The sequence below is a fragment of the Podarcis bocagei genome, assembly GCF_964188305.1.
Source record: "Podarcis bocagei genome assembly, chromosome: 3".
In the NCBI taxonomy this organism is placed as follows: Eukaryota; Metazoa; Chordata; class Lepidosauria; order Squamata; family Lacertidae; genus Podarcis; species Podarcis bocagei.
Genome location: NC_138127.1, coordinates 95,230,277 through 95,255,899, shown reverse-complemented (window position 1 = coordinate 95,255,899; position 25,623 = coordinate 95,230,277). Strand labels below are relative to the sequence as shown.

Sequence of the window (25,623 nt, the reverse complement as noted above, 5' to 3'; positions counted from 1 at the left end):
GATGCTTTGAGAGGTTTTAAAAAATAAAATAAGTGGAGTAAATAAATTTTATGAATCAGTAGGAAGTCAAAGTTCCAATCTGGTCAATTCTCCCCCACACCCTTTTTATTATACTGTTGTTTTAAAAAAAATGCATTGATTTATTAAATAAATTTGCAAATACCATCAAAAGAAAAGGCAAATTCACAGCACACCAGTGTCCTTTGACAGCCACAACATGTGTAACAACTTTTATTCCTCCTTAACTCCTGTTCCTGCATCAATTTTATCAAATTCGTAATTCCTAAAAGGGAATATTTACCGTATCGTTTTTTTAAAAGAATTCTCAAAACCATTTTAGTCCACTCAGCATACCAACTCCAATAACAGAGTTAGAACACAGCCACTGTTGCTAGTAGCCACTGACAGCTGTATCTCCCATGAATCTGAACAAACCCCATCCAAAATTCCAAAATTCGCTCCAGAGCCCAAACAGGTTACAGGTCACCAAGTCAGGAAACATGGCAGAGCTGTAGAGCACATGGCTCGGAAGAAGTTATGATGCTGACCCAACATTCGGCACACCCCCTGGACTCTCCTTTTGAAGAGCACCATCACGTGACATTGTCATCTCAAGGCTCAGGACTGAGCAAGCAAGCCCTCTTCCAAGTGGGCTGAGCCTGTGAAGATAGTTCAAACCAGCTCATTGTCAGATTCATTGTACTGTACCTCTTGGGGAGGGTGACCCTGTAGTAGCAGGGGCCGGTACCACATTGACCAGCTGAGACATGATGCCTGGGCAAGGCACTTGGCCCTTTCCACGAGTCCTGGTTGCTTCCCAATCCACCAGGCCCCACTGTAGGGTTGGCGTCTTCTGACAATGGCCACTTCCCGCTCCCTTGGACCCCTCTCCTGGGTCAAACTCCTCCAGTTGTTTCTCTTTCCACATCTGACCACTCTCACCAAGTCCGTCTCCACGGGGCTCATGACAATGAGTTCTAGTATAATAATGAAAGGGGGGGAACCGCTCTATTGGCCTTCTTGCATAATTTTATACACCTTTAGCAAGTCCCCTCTTCCTTGCTTTCCCCCTAAACTAGGAAGTCCCATACACTGCAAATTTTGTTGCTCTCAAAATATATTGTCGCCCCCACAAAGTGTTTTAAGCAGGCATAGGCAAACTTGGCCCTCCAGATGTTTTGGGACTACAATCCCCATCATCCCTGACCACTGGTCCTGTTAGCTAGGGATGATGGGAGTTGTAGTCCCAAAACATCTGGAAGGCCAAGTTTGCCTATGCCTGGTTGTAAGAGCCTACATTTTTTTCTAATTCTTCCTACTTTTCATATTCAGTGACAAGGGCATTCCTGGGTGTATGAAGAGCATGAAACTGAAGTATTATTGAATAATCCCTTAATGAGACAAAAGCTACTATTACAGGGATGAGGAATCTGTGGGGCCTTCCGGTGCTGCTGAACTTCAACTCACTTCCACTCTGTTAGCCAAGCTGGTTGTGGCAGCTGGAAATTGGACTCCAAAACCCGCTAGAGGGACACAAGTTTCCCCAGCCCCTGTTCAACACAAGCCCCATGATGCAAAAGAGCAGCGTTCGAAATTAGCCAGGCGCATTTTGCCCCTGGCTATCGGCCTTTTGTGGCCAAGTGAAGATACTCAGGAGCCAGGATGACACCTGACATCTCCACCATATGGTGGTGCATACCTGGGGATCCTTGGATCTTAATTGTTTTCACACAAGAATACCACATCCTGTAGAATTATATCAATTATATTTCATCTGCACAATCAGAATGAATTTCAGGAACCACAAAGTCGTATTGAAAAAGACGACTTTCGAACTAGACTTTTCGTTTTGGCGACTGCAATCCTGATTTAATGAGCCATTTGCTGTTTAGCTTATACAGTGGTACCTCGGGTTAAGTACTTAATTCGTTCTGGAGGTCCGTTCTTAACCTGAAACTGTTCTTAACCTGAAGCACCACTTTAGCTAATGGGGCCTCCTGCTGCCGCTGCGCCGCCATAGCACGATTTCTGTTCTCATCCTGAAGCAAAGTTCTTAACCTGAAGCACTATTTCTGGGTTAGCAGAGTCTGTAACCTGAAGCGTATGTAACCTGAGGTACCACTGTATATCTGAGTTTCTAACACCGCAAAATTGGTTGAAGTGCTGTCTTGAGAAAACTGGACAGCCTCCCCCAAATACTAAAAAAAACAACGGATGCTATCATCTGGAGACTCGGAAGCACTTTTTTATCCCAGTCCAACCAATATATTGACCCTTTATAACCTCATGTAACAGTTCTGCCTGCGGCCTAGAATGAAAACACCATCATTTTGCCAGTAAAATACTATTACCCCTGCAGGGAAAGATAAGGTTGGCTGTGGAAAGGCAGAAGATCCTATCAAGGTGCTCAACACAACAATGTAAGTAGACCAGAATAATATAATTCACATGCATCCAATGCACTGAGGAAGCTGCCTGCGAGTTTACCTTTTCTGTCTAGACTGAGCGGCAAGATCAGACAACATGAAGCTGAGAGAAAAGGAATTCTGACGCAAGGTCACATGGTAAGACTTCTGGTATAGCACTTCCCATGCTCTGAATTCTAGCTGCTTTAAAAAAAGGATATCCTGTACAAGTCATTTTTGCCACAAGATGCACACAGCTAGTTTTGCATTGCGACAATACAGCTATTCCTGCTCCTCATTTCAGACATTTTATATACCGTATATACTCGTGTATAAGCCGACCTTTTCAGCACATTTTTAATAGGGGGAGAGAGAAGCCCCCTCTGCCGTGGGCACTGCGGCCCACCAGGAGGTTTGTGGTGTGGTGAACTGGCTTATACTTGAGTCAATAAGTTTCCCCCGTTTTTTGTGGTAAAATCAGGTGCCTCGGCTTATATTCAAGTATATACGGTACTTAAGATATAACAAGAGAAAGAGTTTGTAAAGTTATGGAACAATGGAAAAAAGATGCCTGAAGGTGGTTCGCCATAATGGCTTTTGCCAGGCAACACATATTTCGCGGGCACAGCTATCAGTCACAATTTGCGACCCACACTTGCCCAAAGTCCTGAAGGCCCAAATATCGATTTGCCTTTGGGGAAGAGAGAGATGACAAGCCTGCTCCCATTTATCTGGGAGCAAGTCTCATTTAATTCAAAGGGGTCTACTTCTGAGAAGACATGTCTAGAACTGCATGGTAAATAGGCGAAAACCCAGCACTGTGACCCTTGCTTGCCCCTCATGGGTTTTGCATCAACTACATGGAACCTGACTGAAGCTCACGGATCACAGTTTGGGACCCTGTGGAACAGAGAACAGGAGGCACAACGCTTTGCTAGAACCAGGTCTGCATGCGCCTATCTGAGCCACGAAATCATTTCTGCCATTTGTGCTGTTTGCTGCCTATTCTGTACCATAAACTAATTGATGGCTACAATCTCAACCTGCATGCGCGGACATTATCTTTGCTCCCTATTGGTTCCCAACCCACTCCGCAAGATCACAACCAAGATGGACACTTTCTTGACCAGGAAGGAAAAGGGAAATATTCCCTCTTGCACTTGCTGGCAGGGATCATGGCCACTTTTACAAAGGGGGAATCCTCACTTGGAGACCACCTGGTGGAGACTCACATCTTCTATTTGCGGGTGGGAATGAAATCGAGAGCTCGTTAAAAGCACATCTTCTCTCTTGTGGTGGGCAGGACTGGAAGTCAAGAAGGTGTCAGAAGCTTAACAAGGTGCCTTTAAACTTTTGTGAATACAGTACCGGCTTCTCCGCTGGGAAGAGGTGGGGGCGAGAGATATCGGCTATTAATTCCCCCCCCTCCCCAGTTTCTACCCACCCATTTAAATAAGCTAACCCGTAGCATATAGACAGATGTGATCTGGCTGACAAAGTCCACTTGGATGCTCGAAAAGCTTTCAACGGAGTAAGGTAAAGGTAAAGGGACCCCTGACCATTAGGTCCAGTCGTGGCCGATTCTGGGGTTGCGGCGCTCATCTCACTTTATTGGCTGAGGGAGCCGGCATACAGCTTTTGGGGCAAGTGGCCAGCATGACTAAGCTGCTTCTGGCGAACCAGAGCAACACACGGAAACGCCGTTTACCTTCCCGCCAGAGTGGTACCTATTTATCTACTTGCACTTTGACTTGCTTTCGAACTGCTAGGTGGGCAGGAGCTGGGTCCGAACAATGGGAGCTCACCCCATTGCGGGGATTCGAACTGCCGACCTTCTGATCAGCAAGCCCTAGGCTCTGTGGTTTAACCCACAGCGCCACCCACATCCCAGAACAGAGTACCTCACCAGAAACAACCGAGGAAGAGTCACGGGATAAGAAGAGAGGTCCTAGTGGATCAAGAACTGGTTATATAGCAAGAGAGTAGGAATAAACGGACAGCTCTCCTGATGGAAGGATGTAGAAAGTTAGGGTTGCCATATTCCCAAAAGCGAAAATCCGGTCAAAGTTGAGTTGATTATTATTATTTGTTTTGGTTTTGTTGAAAGTTGTCGCCCTTTTTTTGAACGATTTAAAAAATATATATTAACACACACCCTCGAAATACGCCTGGGTTTCCCCAGACATTTTGCCAATTTGCCAAAAATCCACCCAGACGCCATTTTCCTGCCCAATTCCCAGATATATGGCAGCCCTAAGAAAGTCCTCCAATAATCAGTATTGGGACCTATGCTTGGAAACTTGTTCATAAACCATCTAGAGTTAGGCGCGAGCAATGAGGTGGCCAAGTTCGTTGATATGAGTTGATAGAGAACAAAAAGAGATTGGGAAGAGCTCAAAAGGCATCTCCCCAAACTGAGTGAACGAGCAACAAAATGGTGAATGCAATTCAATGTAAAGAAGTGTAAAGTGATGCGTGTCCGGGGGGGGGGGGGAATCTTAATTTCACATATATGCTCATGGGGTTATGAACTGGCAGCGGCTGATAAAAAAATGGGGCCTTGGGTTCATAGAGGACAGCTTGATGAAAATGTTGGCCCAGTGTACTAGGGATCATTAGGAAAGGAAAATAAAACCACTGTCACCATAATGCTATTATTACACAAATCTATGGCAGAACCGCATTTGGAGTACAGTGTACAGTTCTGGTCGCCTCACCTCAAAAAGGAGTTGGAAAGGCTGAGAAAAGGGCAAGCAAAAGAGTCAAGGGGCAGCAGCCTCTCGAGTTCAAGGGAAAGACGAGTAAGAGGAGCCAGGATAGAAGCGTAGAAAATTGTGTGGCACTAAGAAAGTGGTGTAGTGGTTAAGAGCGTTAGTCTCGTAATCTGGGGAACCGGGTTCGCGTCTCCGCTCTTCCACATGCAGCTGCTGGGTGACCTTGGGCTAGTCACACTTCTTTGAAGTCTCTCAGCCTCACTCACCTCACAGAGTGCTTGTTGTGGGGGAGGAAGGGAAAGGAGAATGTTAGCCGCTTTGAGACTCCTTAAAGGGAGTGAAAGGCGGGATATCAAATCCAAACTCTTCTTCTCTTCTTCCAAACTCTGGATAGAGAAAATATCTTCTCCCACTTTCATAACACTAGGAAGTCATGGACATCCAAAGAAGCTGGGAGATTCAGGACAGGTACAGTGGTGCCCCGCAAGACGAATGCCTCGCAAGACGGAAAACTCGCTAGACGAAAGAGTTTTCCGTTTTGGAGGTGCTTCGCAAAACGAATCTCCTATGGGCTTGCTTCGTAAGACGAAAATGTCTTGTGAGTTCCTGCGGGTTCCCCCCCCCTTTTTCTAAGCCTCTAAGCCGCTTATCAGCTGATCCGATAAGCCGATAAGCCGCTAAAAGCCGCTAATAGCGCTAATCCGTCAATGGGCTTGCTTCGCAAGACGAAAAAACCGCTAGACGAAGAGAATCACAGAACGGATTCTTTTCGTCTTGCGAGGCACCACTGTAATAGAATTGGATGGCTTTAAAAGAGGATCTGGGTGGAAAGGGCTATCAGTGTCTACCAGCCACAGTGTCTATGCTCTGCTTCTGTGGTCACAGGCAGCATGTTTCTGAATTCCAGATGTCCTGCTTGTGGGTTTCCTCCAGGCATCTGGCTGGCCACTGTGAGAACAGGATGCTGGACTAGGTGGGACGTTGGCCTGATCCAGCAGGTACTTCTTATGTTGTTAAGAAATTTAAATTAAGGGGGGGGGGAATCAGCATCATGCACCATGGGCATGAGGAAGTTCAGAACGGATTTTGCATCCTAGCGATTTCATTGGAGAGGTTTAGCGTCTTGAACTCTCCCCTACTGAATCCAAACTCTTTCTACTGAAATCAGTGGGAACTGAAGGAGCTTCATTTCAGTTGCAACCCTAAACACACATTTACCTGGGAGTCAGGTCCCACAGAATAATACAGTGGTACCTCGGGTTACATACGCTTCAGGTTACAGACTCCGCTAACCCAGAAATAGTGCTTCAGGTTAAGAACTTTGCTTCAGGGTGAGAACAGAAATCGTGCTCCGGCGGCGTGGCAGCAGCAGGAGGCCCCATTAGCTAAAGTGGTGCTTCAGGTTAAGAACAGTTTCAGGTTAAGAACGGACCTCCAGAACGAATTAAGTACTTAACCCGAGGTACCACTGTAGAACTGTAGAGTTGGAAGAGACCCCAAGGCCAAGCCAGCCCCTCGATCATCTGGGTTGTCCTCCTGGTTGTTCAAAACAACTGGAAGAGACCAGGTGGAGAAAGGCTGACCTATCGAAACACTACCCCTAAGAACAAATTCCCTTATTGGCAAAGGGCAAAAAAGTAATTTTTTACCTGAGCATGACTCTGCAGAAAATAAACAGAGATAGGAAATATTTAAAAAGGCCACTTGTTGCCCTTGTAATACATTAGAACACAACAAAGCACCACCACAAATGCATTTCATGTTTTTTACAGGGTTTGCTCACTACCCTCCCATTTATTAAAATATCTCAGCCACTTTCCCGTGGGTGTATGACCCTCAAAGCAGCTTACAACCATCCAACCAAAAGGTGCAATTAGCCACAGCCAAAAAACAACAAACACCACCAAGATATAATTTGTAACGTTAACAAATACCTTTTAAAAAAACCAACCACACATGTCCACCGAAGTTAAAAACCCAGTGGGGGGAGCAACAGAACCTGCACCCTCCCCCTCAAAGCAATGCAACTTATTCTCATTTGCAGGAAGCATCGCACAGGATTTCTGCAAACCAGGAGTTCCCAAGTGCACATTTAGGGCTGTTAACTAAGGGAAAGAAAAAAAGAGAAGAGTGCTGATTGTTGCCTCCCTAACCCTTTCACAGAGCGTGCATATTGGGGCGGGGGTTTGACACAAACTGAAGTGTGTTTAAAATTCTCTGCGCGCTGTCCCCCTATTCTCTCTATGCCTGCATATATTTAGGCGTTGGGGGGGGCGGGGAGTGTACTCCCAATTGTGCCAGTTACAGAACGGGAGGAGGAGGGGAGGTTAATGTTATTTAGTGCGGCTTGATCGATCCCATACAAAAGGGTCCAAGTTTTTGTCAGTGGATGGTGGGGGGTTTTTCCCCCTTCTTTTCTCCGTTGGCTTGAATCTCTTGCGCTTGCATTCAGCGTCCGGAGAGTTTGCATTTTCTAAGCAGGAGGGGGGGGGGAGAGAGATGGGAGGCAGGACTAAAGCGCAGAGGGGGGCACCTTTTCTTACGCTCGCATGGAGGAGGAGGAGGAGGGGGTGGCGTTGCAGACTTTGCGCCGGGCTTTGTGCCGGGCTGCTAACGCGCAGCCACCCACACGCTCGCGGAGCCGCCCGGGTGACCCCGTGGCCGCCTTTCCCCGGCGAGAGGCTTTGCCAGCCACGTGGCTGTCACAATCCTGAACCAAAATGGGGGAGGCTGGAGGAGGGAGGGACGGAGCAAGCCGGGAGAAAAGTCTCTTTCTCTCTCTTTTCTAAGGGGTTATGGGGGAGAAGGAAAGAATTCACTTAGTTGCATTTTGAAAAACTTCCAAAGCAGGTGAACTTTTTTTGTGCGCACGCGGGATGTCTTGTTCCCTTCCAACTTCGTGACGACGGAAAGAAAGATCGAGCCAGTCACTCTCACCCGGAAGCGGGGAAGATTTATTAAAAGAATACGGACAGCAAATGGGCACACAAACGTCTTAGCAAAAGCCCAAGCGCGCACGCATCGTATTTGGGGGGGGGGGGGGGCTGGTTGGAACCGCACAAGCAGCGCTTGAGGATGAAGCGAAGTCCAAAAGGGGGCGAAAAGGCGCGTGCACAACGGCAAAGCTACCTGGTTAAGGGGGGGGGGGTGTCTAGGCAAGAGTCTAGGGCAGGAAGAGGGAGAAGGGTCAGAGGAAAGGGGGGACTGGTGGGGGAGGAGATCGGAGCCACTCCAGTGAAACGCCACCCTCGCCTGCCTGCCCCAGATGCCACCTTCGTCTCTCCACCGCCCAAGGGAGCCCGGACCACTTCATTGAACACACAGCTCTAAAGTGGTCAGTAGGTAGGTTAAAAAATAAATAAATAAATCAGATTTGGGTCCTATTAAGTCCACCTATCTCTCGAGGGGCGTATTTAGAGACTCAGGTCCGACAGAGAGAGAGCTTTGGCTGCATCCACATAAACAGGTCAGACACAGATCTGGCAGTCAAGCCTTTTATACATTCACACACACGACTGGCTTGGGCAGAAACCCTTTCTCACCACCCACAAGAAAATCTCTCGTTCTCCTCTCCAATGTCTTCTCCAGTTTCGAGCATTTATCTTCCCTTCTCCAAGTCACACACCCCTGACTCCGGAACACGAATGTCTATTCACACACACACACACCAACTTGCAGGCACAACCCTCAAGAAAGACACGCGTACCCCAGTTCTGACACCAACTCAAACCTCCTCACCTTTCCTCTGATCTCCAGCCGCCCTAGATCCCAACCTCGCCATATATCTTGAAGCCAAAGGGAACTCAGCTGGAGGCGCGCGCGCGCACATATACCCACAATATATTTGTGTGTGTGTGTGTACACACAATACACACAGAGCACAATTTAAGCCTCCGCGCTGTACAGACACACACCAGACGTCAAGGGAGGGAGAGAATGAAAATAGAAATTCACCAGCAAAACACAACTGGAAGTAGACGCTGCTGAAATCGGGAGGGGAAGACAAGTGAGAATTAAAAAGCCAGAAGTAGAAAAAGAAATCGGAAGGGGGGGGGAGGAAAAACCCAGGGGTTGGAAAGAATAAATTTAAGAGAGGAGTATGTATCTCTTAGCCACCCCCCAGCTCCCCACCCCACCCGCATCCCTCGATCCCAGATAGTTAATAAAGGAGAGGTTTCGACTCACTGTACGCATGAAGCTCGCGCAAAGGGGGAGGGGGCAGCAATATGGCAGCGAGGGGAGGAAATGTGTCAGGAATCAGCAGCTGCTGCTGCCGCCGCCGCCGCTGCCTCTGGCTTCCCTTGCCCTGCGCAGCAGCAGCAGCGGCGACGCCGCCCCCTCCCTCGCCGTCTCCCCATAGCAACAAGGCGCCCCGGCCGCCGACGGCTCCTCCTCTCGCTCCGCCCGCCCGCCTGCACAGCCTCCGGGCGCGCAACCGGCCCCCTTTTTCCCCTCCCCTCGCGGCGGTGGCGCCGCCCCCTCGGCAAAGCGGCCGAGTCCATTGCAAGCGGAAGGGGTGGGCCGGCGCGAAGTTAGGGGGGTGGGGTGTTCGGAGGGCAGGGGTCGTCGCTGGTGCGCGCGGGGCACATGGCACGCGGGAGCTGGCTGCAGAAAAGGGGGTGGGGAGGAAGGGTTTGGTTTTTTTAGCCTTAGAAGTTCCCACGCGCGCTGGCTTGACTCATAATAATAGTAATAATAATAATTTATTATTTATACCCCGCCCATCTGGCTGGGTTTCCCCAGCCACTCTGGGCGGCTTCCAACAAAACACTAAAATACAATAACCTACTAAACATTAAAAGCTTCCTAAACAGGGCTGCCTTCAGATGTCTTCTAAAAGTTTGGTAGTTATTTTTCTCTTTGACATCTGGTGGAAGGGCTTTCCACAGGGCAGGTGCCACCACCGAGAAGGCCCTTTGCCTGGTTCCCTGTAATTTGGCGGCGCTGGACCTCAGTGTCCGGGCAGAACTCTTCCCCGCAGGTCGGAAGTTGGCAGCCAAATAGGTTAAAGGGATGGCGGTCGCCCATGGAGTCTGCCCGGGCATCGGAGGAGCGTGTGGCTGGCGGGCTGGGTGGCACAAAGGATGGATACGGTGCCAGGTTCAAATGCGGAGATGGTTGCAGAACCGTAGAGTTGGACGGGTCATCTAGTCCAACCCCCTGCAATGCAGGGATCTTTTGCCCTACTTGGGGCTCGAACTCACGACCCTTGAGATGAAGAATCTCATCCTGTACTGACTGACTGTACTGACCATTTAAATTTACGACGACACTTTCTGAATGGTTTCTAGGTGCTCTGCATCCAGACGGCCTGCGTGCTTGCTTAGAAGCAGATTGCATTCCGCCCATAGCTTAGGTGAGGGTGCATAGGGTTGCAGACATAGGACATGCCGTGTAATTTCCCCCAAAGTTCTGTTCATGAAACGGGTGATAGACAGATGGCTGGCTGGAACCCACCCAGGGTGACAAAGCATCATTTATTTCTACTTTTAAAAATAAACAAATTATAGTTTTGCAGACCAGGCTAGCATAGCATATACAGTGGTACCTCGGGTTACATACGCTTCAGGTTACAGACTCCGCTAACCCAGAAATAGTACCTCGGGTTAAGAACTTTGCTTCAGGATGAGAACAGAAATCGTGCTCCGGCGGCAGCAGGAGGCCCCATTAGCTAAAGTGGTGCTTCAGGTTAAGAACAGTTTCAGGTTAAGAATGGACCTCTGGAACGAATTAAGTACTTAACCCGAGGTACCACTGCACATGGTTATGATGCTTGTGTTACTGTATTATTTTTACTTTTAAAATTACGTAATTGCCGCAGCAGGCGCAGCTTTACCTCACCCACAAAGGTGCACTCTCATCATCTCCCGAGACAGACGGATGCCAGCCTTTTTCACAATAAATTCATGCTTATTTTGATAATAGAATTTTAAAGTTGGAAGGGGCCACATGGGTCATGTAGTCCAACCCTCTGCAATGCAGGAATATTTTGCCCAGCATGGGATTCAAAACACACAACCCCAAGATCTCATGCTGTGCCAACTGAGCTATTATAAGGGCAGCAGAAGCAAGCTCCATTTTATTCCTGGAGTCGTGGTGGTGCTATGATTTAAGAGAGTTTAAAACGTGAAATCGGGAGTACTCACATTATTTCCTTTTTATATGTATGTAGAAACTCTGGGTTGCCAACCTTGTTTAATAATAATAATAACATCTAACAAAGCAGGAACGTATAAGCCGCTATAAACTGTTGAATGGGGTGAGCCCTGTAAGTCCATTAATTGCTAGGTCTAAAATTAGCTACATCCCTGCAAGACTTGATAACCACGGTTGCTTCTTTAATTCAAAGGTATGTTGTTTTTGTTTCTCTTAGACATCTCACAAGAAGAATTTTATCAGATGAACCCTCAGGTAACCTGCAGTGATATATCACTGGTACCATGTGCCCAAATATACGGCATACGCATTTCTTACACAGATGGGAAAAGGAGGTCCCGCTGTGCTCCAAAGGCTTCAGGCAGCTATCCCTGAAGCCTGGGGAGCGAGAGGGGTCGCTGCGCACCAACCCCTCTCGCTCTCCAGGCTTCAGCGAAAGCAATGGGTAGCCTTCGGAGCGCGGAGGGAGCGCTCCCTCTGCACTTCGGAGGCTTCGCGTTGCTATCGCTGAAGCCAGGGAGCCTGCATTCGCTCCATAGGATGCACACACATTTCCCCTTAATTTTTGGAGGGGGGAAACTGCATCCTATAGAGCGAAAAATATGGTAAATCATTTTTATTTCAAAGGATCTACTCCTAAGTACATCTAATATTTGATATAACCCTTTATGTTTAAAAAGCTGTAAACCATAACGTCTACCCCCGATTATATGGGGCTGGGAAAGTCATGAAATAATGGATGTCTTTTATAGACTTTTGAAATGTACTTAAGAATGCCTTAAGAATGTTTAAACTGGGTCATAATTTTTAAATTGGAATAACAGATCTGTAGACTTCATCTGCAGGAACACAGGTGACTTATCTGCAGTGTTGGTGTTGCTTAGATTTTATTTCCTGAATTTTAAGTAAATTAACCATGATTTTATGGATCAAGGACAGTGACAAAAACCCCATAAGGTTTCTGTTTGTAAAGCCCGACTGCTCAGCTGTTTGTTTTGCGTTGTCCCACATCTTGTATCCTGATAGTTTTAGCTTTATAAGCTCCTCTGGCCAAGAACTTTGGTATTTGTTCAGCTCAGTGTTCTGTGTGCTGTGTTTACACTGAAGAGTTCTGCTGCATGATACAGGATTTGGGGGATAGGATTCACATCTAAACATGGCAGCAATTTGGTACAGTCAGTCTAGTCAGGAAGAAACAGCTCTGATAAGTAATCTTGCCCAATATGTTGTCTAGAGCAGTGTTCCCCAACCTTGAGCCTCCAGCTGTTTTTGGACTACAATTCCCATCATCCTTGACCACTGGTCTTGCTAGCGAGGGATGATGGGAGTTGTAGTCCAAAAATAGCTGGAGGCCCAAGGTTGGGGAACACTGGTCTAGAGTGTAAAAGATAGGGGGGGAGGCTCTTCCCAATCAATCAAATTGTGCCTGAACTGTATTTTTAACTTTATCACAAGGCTTGGGAACCAGTGGCTCTTCAGACATTGTTGGATTATGTGAATCAACAGTGTGATGCAGCAGCAAAAAAGGTTAATGCTGTATCAACAGAAGTATACAGGCCAGATCTGGGGTCAGCAACCTGCGGCCCATAGGGGCTGTTTAACCAGCCCATGGACCCCCACCGCCCGCTTTGTCGGCTCTTGTGCACCGCGCTAAACCAGCGTGGAGCAGAGCAGCGACCGCCTTCCGCGACGCTGGCCGGCTTCCCATTGGCTGCAGGAAGCTCCTGCAGCCAATGGGAAGCTGCACACGTCTCCTCCGCGCCGAAAATAGTATGTGTGCACACGCACTCCAGCCCACCATGGCATCTGCGGGACCGTGAACCGGCCCAAGCCACAGGAACTTTGCCAACCCCTAGTCCAGATCAAAGGAGGTTGTTGTTGTTGTTGTTGTTTAGTCATGTCCAACTCTTCGTGACCCCCTGGACCAGAGCACGCCAGGCACTCCTGTCCTCCATTGCCTCCCGCAGTTTAGTCAAACTCATGCTGGTAGCTTCGAGAACACTGTCCAACCATCTCGTCCTCTGCCGTCCCCTTCTCCTTGTGCCCTCAATCTTTCCCAACATCAGGGTCTTTTCCAGGGAGTCTTCTCTTCTCATGTGGTGGCCAAAGTATTGGAGCTTCAGGATCTGTCCTTCCAGTGAGCACTCAGGGCTGATTTCCCTAAGAATGGATAGGTTTGATCTTCTTGCAGTCCATGGGACTCTCAAGAGTCTCCTCCAGCACCAGAATTCAAAAGCATCAATTCTTCGGCGATCAGCCGTCTTTATGGTCCAGCTCTCACTTCCATACATCACTACTGGGAAAACCATAGCTTTAACTATACAGACTTTTGTTGGCAAGGTGATGTCTCTGATCAGACCACACCTGGAATATTGCATCCAGTTCTGGGCACCACAGTTTAAGGAGCATATTGACAGGCTGCATTGTGGCAGAGGAGGGCGACCAAGATGATCAAGGGTCTGGAAACCAGGCCTTATGAGGAATGGTTGAGGAAGTTGGGCAGTGCATCCCCCCCCCTCTTTTTTAGGAAAAAAGGTGCTGGTACTCACCATGAAGTTGTTATAGTAAGTGCCACATATTTAAGATTTGGGGGGAAAGTGATGGTACGACATAACCTTGAGTACACACACACACACACCCCGGGGAAATAGCACTGGAATTGGGTATGTTTAGCTTGGAAAAGAGGAGACTGAGAGGAGAGACGATAGCCATCTTCAAATATCTCAAGGGCTGTCCCATGGAAGAGGGAGCAAGCTTGTTTTCTCCTGCTCCAGAGGCTAGGACCAATGGATTCAAGTTACAGGAAAGGAGATTCCGAGTCAAAAGAACTTTCTGATGGTAAGAGTTGTTTGACAGTGGAACGGACTCCTTTGGGAGGTTGTGGAGTCTCCTTCCTTGGAGGTTTTTAAGCAGAGGTTGGCTGGCCATCTGTCACGGATGCTTCTGTTGAGATTCCATGCGTTTGCAGGGGGTTGGACTAGATGACCCCTGGGGTCCCTTCCAACTTACTATTCTGCGATTCTATGATCCATTATCCAGAGGGCAACACATTCCCTGTCCCTTAATGAGATACTACACAGGCAACTGATTTAGGGAAGTTTTTAATGTTTAATGCTGTATTGTGTTTTTAATACAGTCATACCTCATGTTATGTTTGCTTCAGGTTGCGCGTTTTCAGGTTGCATCCCATGGTGACCCAGAAGTACCAGAAAGTGTTACTTCTGGGTTTCGCCACTCACGCATGTGCAGACGCGCAAAATGACATCGTGCGCAGAGACGGTGAATCGCGGCACGTGCAGATGCAGGTTGCGTTCTGCTCATGTTGCGAATGGGCCTCCGGAACGGATCCCATTCGCAACCACTGTACAGTGGTACCTCAGGTTAAGAACTTAATTTGTTCTGGAGGTCCGTTCTTGACCTGAAACTATTCTTAACCTGAGGTACCACTTTAGCTAATGGGGCCTCCTGCTGTTCCATGTCGCCGCCACACAATTTCTGTTCTCATCCTGAAGCAAAGTTCTTAACCTGAAATACTATTTCTGGGTTAGCGGAGTCTGTAACCTGAAGCATCTGTAACCCAAGGTACCGCTGTACTCGATTGGGAGCCACCCACAGTGGCTGGGGAAACCCAGCCAGATGGGCGGGGTATAAATAAAAAAATATTATTATTATTATTATTAGGGGAGAGAAGACCTGTCAGAGATTCGGAGGGCTGAGCTGGAAACCTTATGGTCCTAGGTCCAATTAGATGTGACATGAATTGTGTGATTGCCACTAACAAGCCTAGTTTTTAAAATTTAACTAGCAGCCTTGGATTGGGACCATGGTGCGTAGGGAGAGGTCACCTCCACATGCACACACCACAGATGTTCCCAGATGTTGATCAGGGGGTCACATCTGTTAGAAGACTGGGAAGGGCAGACAGGCCTAGTATCAGCACCCAACACCTCATAGGCAGCTACAAGTTGTCACAGCTCTTTGGCAAGGCTCACTTTGCTGATACCTTTCCTTGGCCTCAGCCGTGGACTAACCAAGTGACCGGAAGCCATTTTGATTTCCCTGGACCTGAAATTGTGCTGAAATGGCCGTCACCTCTGCCAGGTAAACCTGTAGTCAAGGCCCCAGCAAATTATTTTTATTATGTATGTTGTGTTTTTATATTGTGGGGATTTTTTATGCTGTAACTGCCCAGAGACCTGTGAGTATAGAGTGGTATACAAATTTAATAAATAAAATTTTAAAAAATAAAAAATAAAGAGAGCACCTCAAGATTTGACTTGCTTATTATTCTGTATCTCTCAAGTTGCTCAAAGTGCCACAAAAGGCTCTCCACCTCGATATGATACGATAATCTTTATTGTCATTGTCCCATACAGAACGAACTTTAAAAAAAAAAAATCAGGGGAAAGTGCGAACGAAATTGAAAAAGTCTACATCAGACATACAAAAACCAACAAGCCTGCTATCCCAGCTTGGTTAACCCCGTAAAAACTCTGATACCCCATAATTAAATACAATACAGTGGTGCCTCGCAAGACGAAATTAATTCGTTCCGCAAGTTTTTTCTTCTTGCGAGTTTTTCGTCTTGCGAAGCACGGTTTCCCATAGGAATGCATTGAAAATCAATCAATGCGTTCCTATGGAGACCATCCGGGGACAGAGGGGACCTGTTTTAAAGCAAGGGAAGGGGCAGCGGGGAGAATCGCTTCTCCCCGTTGCTGCCCCTTGGTTCAAAAGGGGTCCGGGGACAGAGGGGAAGGCGCGCGCGCGCCTTCCCCTCTGTCCCTGGAACTTGCGGGGCTGGCAATGGGGAGAAGCGATCTTCTCCCCACCGCCCCTTGCTTCAAAAGAGGTCCGGGGTGCGGGGGCAAGCTTCGTTTTGCGAAGCAAGCCCATAGGAAAATTCGTCTTGCGAAGCAACTCGAAAACGAAAAAACCTTTCGTCTTGCGAGTTTTTCGTCTTGCGAGGCGTTCGTCTTGCGGGGCACCACTGTATACTCCCATAGAGACTACCTTACACTGCGTTTAAAACCAAAATCACATTTGGATAGAACTCTCGAACTTTCCCTCACAACAGCAGTGTGTAGGCAAGGGGTGGTATTTGACTAATCTTTACTCAGAACAGATCCATTGAAGTTAATGGACTGCCTGTGGTCATTTTCATTCATTTCCATGGGTCTGCTTTTGAACACCACCCTAAGAGACCATTGACTGGCCCAACATGGTCAAATGCAGTGAGCTTTGTGGCTGAGTGAGGATTTGAACCCAGATCTCCCAGGTCCGACTCTCTAACCACTACGACACACTCTCTAGGATCTGCTCTCTACTTATGTGGAGCAAAGGTTGGGGACCAGTAGACTTGGCCAGCAGCCCTCATGAACGGAAACACTTTCCCAGAACTCAGTGCTCTGGTTCCACTGCAAACCCGCAGGGCTTCCTCTAGTTGCTGTGGAAAGGGTTCCCTGGAAGCTGGTTTCTATAGCAACTGCAGCTAGAACCTGCACAGGCCAGGACATTTTCAGCAAGGCCAAGGCAGTTGTTTTTGCTGAGCCCAAACAGAAAAGGTGGGCTCGTGACAGGAGAGGCAGCCTGCTCTGCGGTCTCCCCGGCTGAATTACCCAGATAGGCTTTGTTTTGAAGAGGGTATAGAGATCCTTCAGGTTTAATTGCCAATAAATCAGCATGACCTCCCCTCCCCGCCACCTTTTAGAAACACTGATCTTTTCAGCCGGAGAATGGAGAGCAATTTTTACAGTGTGTGCAAACTGTCTACGGTAAGATAACAGAAATGGCACACGCTGTTTGCTCCATTAAAGGCGACCGCTAGATAATGAAGGACTCCATTAAAAGCATGTCCTATTTGTTTTCTGGTTATGTTCATATTGTATTACTGTGTGCCTCTGCTGCGTTTTAAACAATCGTGCTCCGAGTCTGATGACTTGGTATTTTATCAGTTGTTGATAAATTATTTGATTGCGCTTTCAAGATACCTGTCTTCTAAAGAGAGAAAAAGGGCGTCCCGTTTCAAAGCTGATGGGTGTGTAAGTCATTTTCTGCCAGAGGAAAAATGCACAAAAATTATTGTGGGTTTTTTTAACACGGCAGTAGTATGGTGAGATTATATGAGAGAGTTCTAGCTACAGCAGGTGATGGAGAATAGAAACCAGTTTTCTCTCTCATTTTGGGGGGTCATGCCGCTATTGTAAGATCGCAGACTCCCTGCAGTTCCTCCTGTGTCTGAAAATAGTGTATAATGGACAGGTAATGAGCATCTTCTCCTCTGCAAGACTCTCATTATTTAGGGTTGCAATGACTGGTTCAAAGGATACAATGCAAGGTGGTCTAAAATCACAAAACCATCAGGAGCAGGATCTGCTTAGTTATTAATTTAACATATTGCACACCCCAAAGTCACCCCAAAGCACTCCGAAGGAAGCATACAAACATACTCAATAAATAACAAACTGACTTAAATCAATTATAAAAATGTGCAAAACGAAACGGCAGCGTGAAAAAGAAAAAAAGCACCCTGGCACATGAGAAATATTTTTTTATATATAGCAGTAGGCTATTAACTTGCCACAAAGGCCTGCAAAAACATGCATTTCATTGCTAAGCAACAGCTGAGCCAGGTGCCAAATGAGGGCGAGGCCTCAGGTGTAGACACGAGCACACAGATATACAGAGGTGTGAGGAGGTGGTCCTTCAGATGGGCTGGTCCTAGATAATTTAGAGCCCACATGTTTTGTATATCTTAAGGGCAGCCTCCCGATTTATGATTGCATCAGAGTTGCTAACTGCATTGCAAAAATCCTGCTACTTGGTGGAAACCACTGGGGGCCCAAACCTGACAGATTCTGGCAGAGCAACATGGAAGAATTCATCAGACAAGTAGGTGCAATCATGATCTCCACACGCTATGACATCACTAACTCCCCCCCCGCTCCAGCCTTCAGCCAGGCTGCCTTCTTCAGCTCATCAGAGGCTGCTTATACACCAGGCATCCCCAAACTCGGCCCTCCAGATGTTTTGGGACTACAATTCCCATAATCTCTGACCACTGGTCCTGTTAGCTAGGGATGATGGAAGTTGTAGTCCCAAAACATCTGCAGGGCTGAGTTTGACAGTGCCTGTTATACACTGTAACTTTAAAGCACATTCTTTCAAAGAATTCTGGGCACTGTAATTTACCACACACAGTCAGAGTGACCATTCACAGCAACCCTTAACAAACTACAGCGCCCAGAATTCTTTGGGGAGAAAAATGTGCTTCAACTGTGATTTAAATGTATAATTTGTTCCTCGGCAGAGTCTCCAGGCACCCATGGGTTGGAATGCCACCCCCACCCCCAGCACTTGGAGACTTCATTTAAGCCAGGGATGTGGAGTTTGTGACCATCCATACGATAGACAACAGGTCCCATCATCCCTGACCATTGTCTATAATGGCTGTGGCTGATGGGATTTGGAGTCTAACAACATCTGATTTCTCCTTTAGTTGTTTTATTTTTTGTATTAATGTGCATTATATTATATTCCTCTTATTACCATATTGTACTTTTCTGTTCCTTCCTATTCTGTTAGCCACTCTAGGAGCATGCATTTATAGTCAAGGTGTGGGATATAAATTATGCAACTCAATAAATACACAGCAGGATACGAACTATCATGTTAGCGGCTGAAGCTGAAGGAATAAGCTGAAGCTGAAGGCGTGCATTTTTCAGGAAGGTACCCAAAGCGAGAAAAACAGATATTGGCCTTTAATTGTTTGTGGATCTTTCTTGCAGAATCCAGAATCAGGTTTCTCAAACTGTAGAACTTCCTGGTCCAGTTCTCGAATCCTTTGAAAATGGAGGTCAGAGTGGCTGGGAGGCCTAGTCATATATGCATTAACCCACATCCCTGCGCAATGTCCTGGAGACTATGTATCTGTGGAAGCCACTGGTGCATCAAGCAGTACCATGATGGCGCTGTGCCATCATAGTGCAACTAACTTACCTGTGCGGGGGGGGGGGGCGGAGATGCTTGCAGCATTGCGCAACTCCCATGTGCTTCCGATTGATGTCATAAGCTGGCCCTCCTGCAGTTTCTTCGCAAAATAGCATGGGGCGTTTCTTTGGCACAGGAAACACAAAAACTTGAGAAGTGTACAAATGAAAGAACGGCGACGTGACGACACAGCACAACTAACTTGCGCTCAGGCAGGGGGAATTGGAGATGGAATAATGGAATGGACACAGTTGAAGTGTGAAGCCAAGAACATGGGAATATTAGGAATTCATTGCAGATGTGATAAAATGAAAAAGTTAGGCTTGCCATATTTCAAAAAGTGAAAATGCGGACACGAGTTGTTGAGTTTTTCTTAGTTGTTGACTTTTTTTTCAAAATCTCAAGTTTTTGAGCTATTTTCAAGGAAATTCAACAAAATCTATACTTCTGACATGGCTTGCCGTATTTCCAGATTTTCCTGGACAAGTGTTTGCCGCCTAGGTGTTGTTCCTGGCGCCCGAATCCCGGCTATGTCCAGGAAATTCTGGACGAATGGCAACCCTAGATAAAGTAAGATTATGTATACTTGGTCCACTGCAAATCTGCTTCAAATGTGCTATTTATATGCCATAAAACAGCAGCCTGGAAGGGCCCCAGGTTGTCTACAAAAAGAAACAGTTCTTGCATGCCAGCTGCTGGTATAACAGCTCCTGCTTAGCCTGTGGTAACATTCCTTGGACAGCTTTGCTCATCAGTGCTCTAGTTGTCAGGTCTCTGGCTTGGCTAGACCACTCCCTTGCTTTGCCTGGAAGATTGGGAACAGAACAGTCTGCCACGAAAACAGCCAGGGGACAAACATAGGCTGTGAATGCAAGGCTTGCACCCGCTGAATCTCCTAAAAACAACACAAAACATTTAGACGCACTTTTAATTGTGAGATTCCGGGGGCTGCCAGTCCTCCAGTTATATCCTTCCCAGGCAGCGGGAGGTCTACTGGCCCTCAGCTAAAGGAAGACAGAGGGGGGCATGTCCTCCTGTAAATCTTTTTACCACTGTAAAGGGGGAGCAAAATGTGGGCAGAGCTCCCATTTAGATAATCTCCCTTTGTATATGTTGTATAAACACAAACTATTCATTGCTCACAGCTGCTCTCTGCAACACAGTAATTGGTGTGAATAGAATTAATACTTTCTTTCTATAATGAACATGTCTGCACTAATCTGAGCTGGTCTAATTCTTTGCATTTTGCCCGGCAAAGGGAACCGAGACAAGGGATTCATGGATCAAATTGGGGGTGGGGTGGGGTGTTAACCACTCCATCAGTTTACTTGTTTGTGTTTTCTCCCTCTTCCCCAAAGAGTAAGGGCTGGAGACAGACATATAGCATAATTTAGCAGTCTCAGCAGGGTCTTCAACCAGAGCAGCTGGTGGCACAAAAGTACTTGTTGGCAAGTCAAGCACAGGATCAATGAAGGAGTCTCGCTCCCACCCTTGTGTGTCAGGTGAGGTGTGTGACTTAAACTATATAATAGTAAGGGGCTCCTTTATCCTACACCTCACTTTAAAAAAACCAGCAACATAAACCCGCTTTCCTAGTGGGAAAGTGTTCTGAGGAAGATGACATGGGTGCTAACCAATACGCCCTTGCCAGGACTATAGAGTTTTCAACACAGTTCACAGTATGCTGAGAACTTCGGATGAAGGGTGGTATACAAAACTAAGAAACAAACAAACAAAAATCCTGGTTTATCAGAGCTTGCGGAATACTATAAAAGGGACTGTGTTTAATGGCAGAGAGAAGCATTATCAAAATAACATCTAGCACTCTTAGATTTGAAGATGGAGGAGAGGAAGAAGGAAAAGAGGAAGAAGTTTCATCTGTCTTCACCCTGAGATGATCAGCCTTTCCAGGGTTACATTTTGTGATAGCACAGAAAATTGTTGGGTCACAGGAATGAATAAACTCAAATGTATCTGAATACTCAGGATCAGGCTTCCCCATCCCCGGTGCCTTTCAGATTTTTTGGACTACACCATCATTCATCTCTGGCTATCAGCTTGTGGGAGTTGGTGTTCAGAACATCTGAAGGCCACCAGACTGGGGAATGCTCCTCAAGGTTCTGTTTATTTATTTTATACATCAATTTCTATCCTGCTAAATCAAGGGGGAAATGTTCTCAAAGCTGTGTCAGTAATGAAACCAACATAAGGCAATAAAATCAAAGATAAAAGCATAAACCAGGCAAACATCACAAAAATGTAAAACTGCGTCACATGGCAGGGCAAGCTTGTGTAAATGAAAACATTTTAAGATGGAGTCTAAAACCAGACAGAAAATGCCAGACTAATGGGCAGATGCAATGAATCCCACCATATAGGTGCTTCTACGTTAAATGTCACATTTATTGTGGATGCCAAATGGATTTGGGACACTTAGGAATGCTTCTGCAGCAGATGTGTAAGAATTGGCAGGAAGGTGTGGAGAAAGGTGATCCTTCAGGTGGGCTGGTCCTAAGTTTTTCTTTTTCTTTTTTTAAAAAAAAAAATATTAGATTTTCACAATTTACACAAACACAAACAATACAGAACACAGACATACAAACACAGAAACAAACACATGTACTTTCAAATCCCTAATTTCTTAACCACTTTCCCTGGCTTCCCCACACCTCCCCTTCCTGCATCCCAACTCCAATGATTAACTCAGCAAGTTCTTATCTCCAACTTTCACCTTATTAATATTTTACTTACTTCTTCTTAATTAACCAAATTTAACTTATACACCTCAATTAAACCAAAATACACACCCTTTACATACTTTTCTAAGGTCGACCCAGTTTCCCTTCCACGAATTTCCCAATTTTTATAATAATTACAAAATAAAATAACCAAAAAACAACATATAATTATAAACCCTTTGGATTCCAAAACTCTCGCCCCCCCCTTTCCCGGTTTTGATCCCCAAAGAATGTCCATCAGTCCATCAGCTCTCAGCCCGGATCCCTCACGTCCGAGGCCCTTAAATCTCTTTCAGTCCCTCTCTGCCGGTTTTGTTGGTAGTCCTTTATTGTAGCACCCTGCTTGTGGTTAACGCTTAGCTGGAATGAAATATTCAACGCAGCAACAGAGAAATTAAAATAATAATTTATTTGTCAGACAAATAAATGAGAGGCACAGTGGTATATGGTTACCAAGCTCTGGCCTGCCTCCTGCCATTATGGCCAGCCCTTATATTTCCTTAATCCACCCCCCTTTGCTCCTCCTGTTCAATCAGCCTGCTTGAATTTCCTATTGGCTGATTGCTATAACCAATTTTTAAGATACACCCATATCCTTCTGTCCTTATATGGCAGACAAAGAGCTATATATTGTTACATCTATAAATGACAAATAAGTAGTAATATATCTTACATGTGTCTCAACAAGGAATCTTAATTACCAGCTCACCTCTTGCCTTCCTTGCCCTATTGCCTTCTAAAACAAATGGTTAATCTTAAATTTTTATCTTAAACATATGTCAGAGACCTTGGGTTCACATCAACATTGAAAGATCTCCTTCATTTGAAGGTTTCTAAACAAATGTCTGACAACTAATATATCTGGATGGCGTCTCATTGTCTAGGAGGAAAACACTGTCAAGGTTCTCTAAAAACAGCTGGCCTGCCTGGCATGAAACTTTTGAAAATCTAAGCCCATTTAATTTAGGAACCTGATCAAGATATAAGCCAATATATGCCTTGATTAAAAATGCAGTCTATATTCAGATGCCACATTATAATGAACATCGAATCTCGGAGAAGCTCTGTCCCAATGGGATCTACGTTTCTTCCAACCAGACCTCCATATTCAAAAGTGGAGCCCAAATCATATTTCTTATTCCTTTTAAGTCCAAATGTCCCAAATGTCCCAAAAGCTCCTGGTCCTAAGTTTTTCAAGGATTTATGGCAAAGGTAAAGGACCCCTGAATGGTTAAGTCCAGCGAAAGGGGACTATGGGGTTGCAGTGCTCATCTCACTTTCAGGCCAAAGGAGCTGGCATTTGTCCACAGACAGCTTTCCGGGACATGTGGCCAGCATGACTAAACCCCTTTTCGTGCAGCAGGACACCGTGACGAAAACCAGAGCACACAGAAATGCCGCAGTGGTACCTATTTATTCCCACCGCAGTGGTGCCTATTTATTTACTTGCACTGGTGTGCTTTCAAACTGCTAGGTTGGCAGGAGCTGGGACAGAGCAACGGGAGCTCACCCCATCGTGGTACCTTCCAGTTGGCAAGCCCAAGCGGCTCCGTGGTTTAGTCCACAGTGCCACCCGCTCCCTTTCAGGGATTTATGTATTAGCATTGACAACATAAATTTTATCCAGTACCATTCTGTCAGCAGTGGTCTCATCTGCTGTCAGAGGTTGCAGTTATCATTGCTAACGTAGCTGCTCTAGCATTGGAGCCACTTGCAGAAACAGCCATGTCTCAAAAATCTGTTCTTCAGGCAGAAAATGAAAAGGCAGGAACTTGCCATAGCCTGAGCAAGCATTCAGGCAAGCACTGCTTGATTGGCAATGGGTATCATCTAGTCATTTCAGATAATTAAGGTAGCTTGTAACAATCCATTAGCACATCAAACCGTTGGAAGACAGTGGAGGATGAAACACCAGGGGGTTACATGCTGGTGCTGTGAGTCACAAAGGGAGGGTCTCTAATAACTCATAACTGTTGCTGCTGGGGAACAGAGCTGCGTTACCTCTGAGAGTTGTGGGTTTCGATTCTCAGATCTCTTTGGTGCATCCAGTCAATGAGCTTCTTGCGCAACGTGTTCTTGAAATTCAGGTAAGGAGTTGACACACACGGCAGGCTTCCTTTTTATGAACTGTCACTGTTTAGCATTCTGCTAGCTAGTGCGCTGCTCTGGTTCGCCAGAAGTGGCTTAGTCATGCTGGTCACCTGACCCGGAAGCTGTACGCTGGCTCCCTCGGCCAATAAAGCGAGATGAGCGCCGCAACACCAGAGTCGGCCATTACTGGATCTAATGGTAAGGGGTCCCTTTACCTAGTGTTAGAGGGGAGGCGGGTGGCACTGTGGGTTTAACCACAGAGCCTAGGACTTGCTGATCAGAAGGTCGCTGGTTTGAATCCCCGCGACGCGGTGAGCTCCCATTGCTCGGTCCCAGCTCCTGCCAACCTAGCAGTTTGAAAGCACATCAAAGTGCAAGTAGATAAATAGGTGCCACTCCAGTGAGGTGGTAAACGGCGTTTCCGTGCGCTGTTCTGGTTTGCCAGAAGCGGCTTAGTCATGCTGGCCACATGACCTAGAAGCTGTACGCCGGCTCCCTCGGCCAATAAAGCAAGATGAGTGCCGCAACCCCAGAGTCAGCCACGACTGGACCTAATGGTCAGGGGTCCCTTTACCTAGTGTTAGAGGTGAGCTGTAAGGTAGCCAGGTTCAGTGACGATTCCAAATTGTTGTAGGGAGTTTAAAGAAGAAAGGAACGGCACAGATCTCCGAAAGCATCTCTGCAAACTGTGTGCATGGGCAGCAAAATGGCAAATGCCTTGAAATGTAAGCAAAATTATATGCGTTGGGGCAAAAATAAAAAATAAAGTTGATTTCACATATATGCTAACCAGACCAGAACTAGTGGCGAGTGACCAAGACCTTGGGGTTGTAGTGGATAGCTCAGTGAAGATGTTGACACAGTGTACAGTAACTGTGGAACCCTGCACAGGTGAAGGAAGAAGGAAGGGATTATTGTGACCTTGCAATACATCGCACACAACATCATGGGGCAGGTGTGGCTACACCCCATCCCCCATTACTGGGACCTCCTCCACCCATTTTCAAACGGACACACGAGGGGTTAATGCAAAATCGATCTGCGATGAGCTTTTATTTTGGGGATGAAACCAGTTTCTCCATAAGTGCTTTTTCAGTGGCAAAAAATATGCAGTACATCTAGATCGTTTGCGGACTACATATAACCCCCCCCCCAGTACACTGGTATCTTGGTTCTCAAACTTAATCCGTTCCAGAAGTCCGTTCCAAAACCAAAGCGTTCCAAAACCAAGGTGCACTTTCCCATAGAAAGTAATGGAAAATGGATTAATCCTTTCCAGACTTTTAGAAACAACCCCTAAAACAGCAATTGAACATGAATTTTGCTATCTAACAAGACCATTGATCCATAAAATGAAAGCAATAATCAATGTACTGTAATATAAAATAAATAAGACAGTATTATAGATGATAAAGATTAAAATTATTTTTTTCTTACCTGCACTGATGATAGTCATTGTTTGGAAGGGGGACTTATTTCCATTTCCACAGTCACTCAATCAATCAATCAATCAATCAATCAATCATAAAA

At 46.3% G+C, this 25,623-nt stretch overlaps 1 protein-coding gene and 1 long non-coding RNA gene across 2 annotated transcripts in view; one reads left to right on the top strand and one right to left on the bottom strand.

Moving 5' to 3' along the window:
- FOXN2 (forkhead box N2) overlaps nt 1–9,488 on the bottom strand; it is a 43,814-nt gene extending 34,326 nt beyond the window's left edge. Inside the window, exon 1 of the mRNA XM_081188715.1 lies at nt 9,305–9,488. The gene's annotated coding sequence lies outside the window, so the exon portion shown is untranslated. The remainder of the gene's footprint in view (nt 1–9,304) is intronic.
- The window catches only part of LOC308584199, a 50,448-nt gene extending 30,781 nt beyond the window's left edge, over nt 1–19,667 (top strand). The window contains exons 2-4 of the long non-coding RNA XR_014006625.1: nt 2,360–2,424; nt 18,040–18,166; nt 19,401–19,667. This is a non-coding gene — a long non-coding RNA (uncharacterized lncRNA). The remainder of the gene's footprint in view (nt 1–2,359; nt 2,425–18,039; nt 18,167–19,400) is intronic.
- Nucleotides 19,668–25,623: the final 5,956 nt, after the last annotated feature.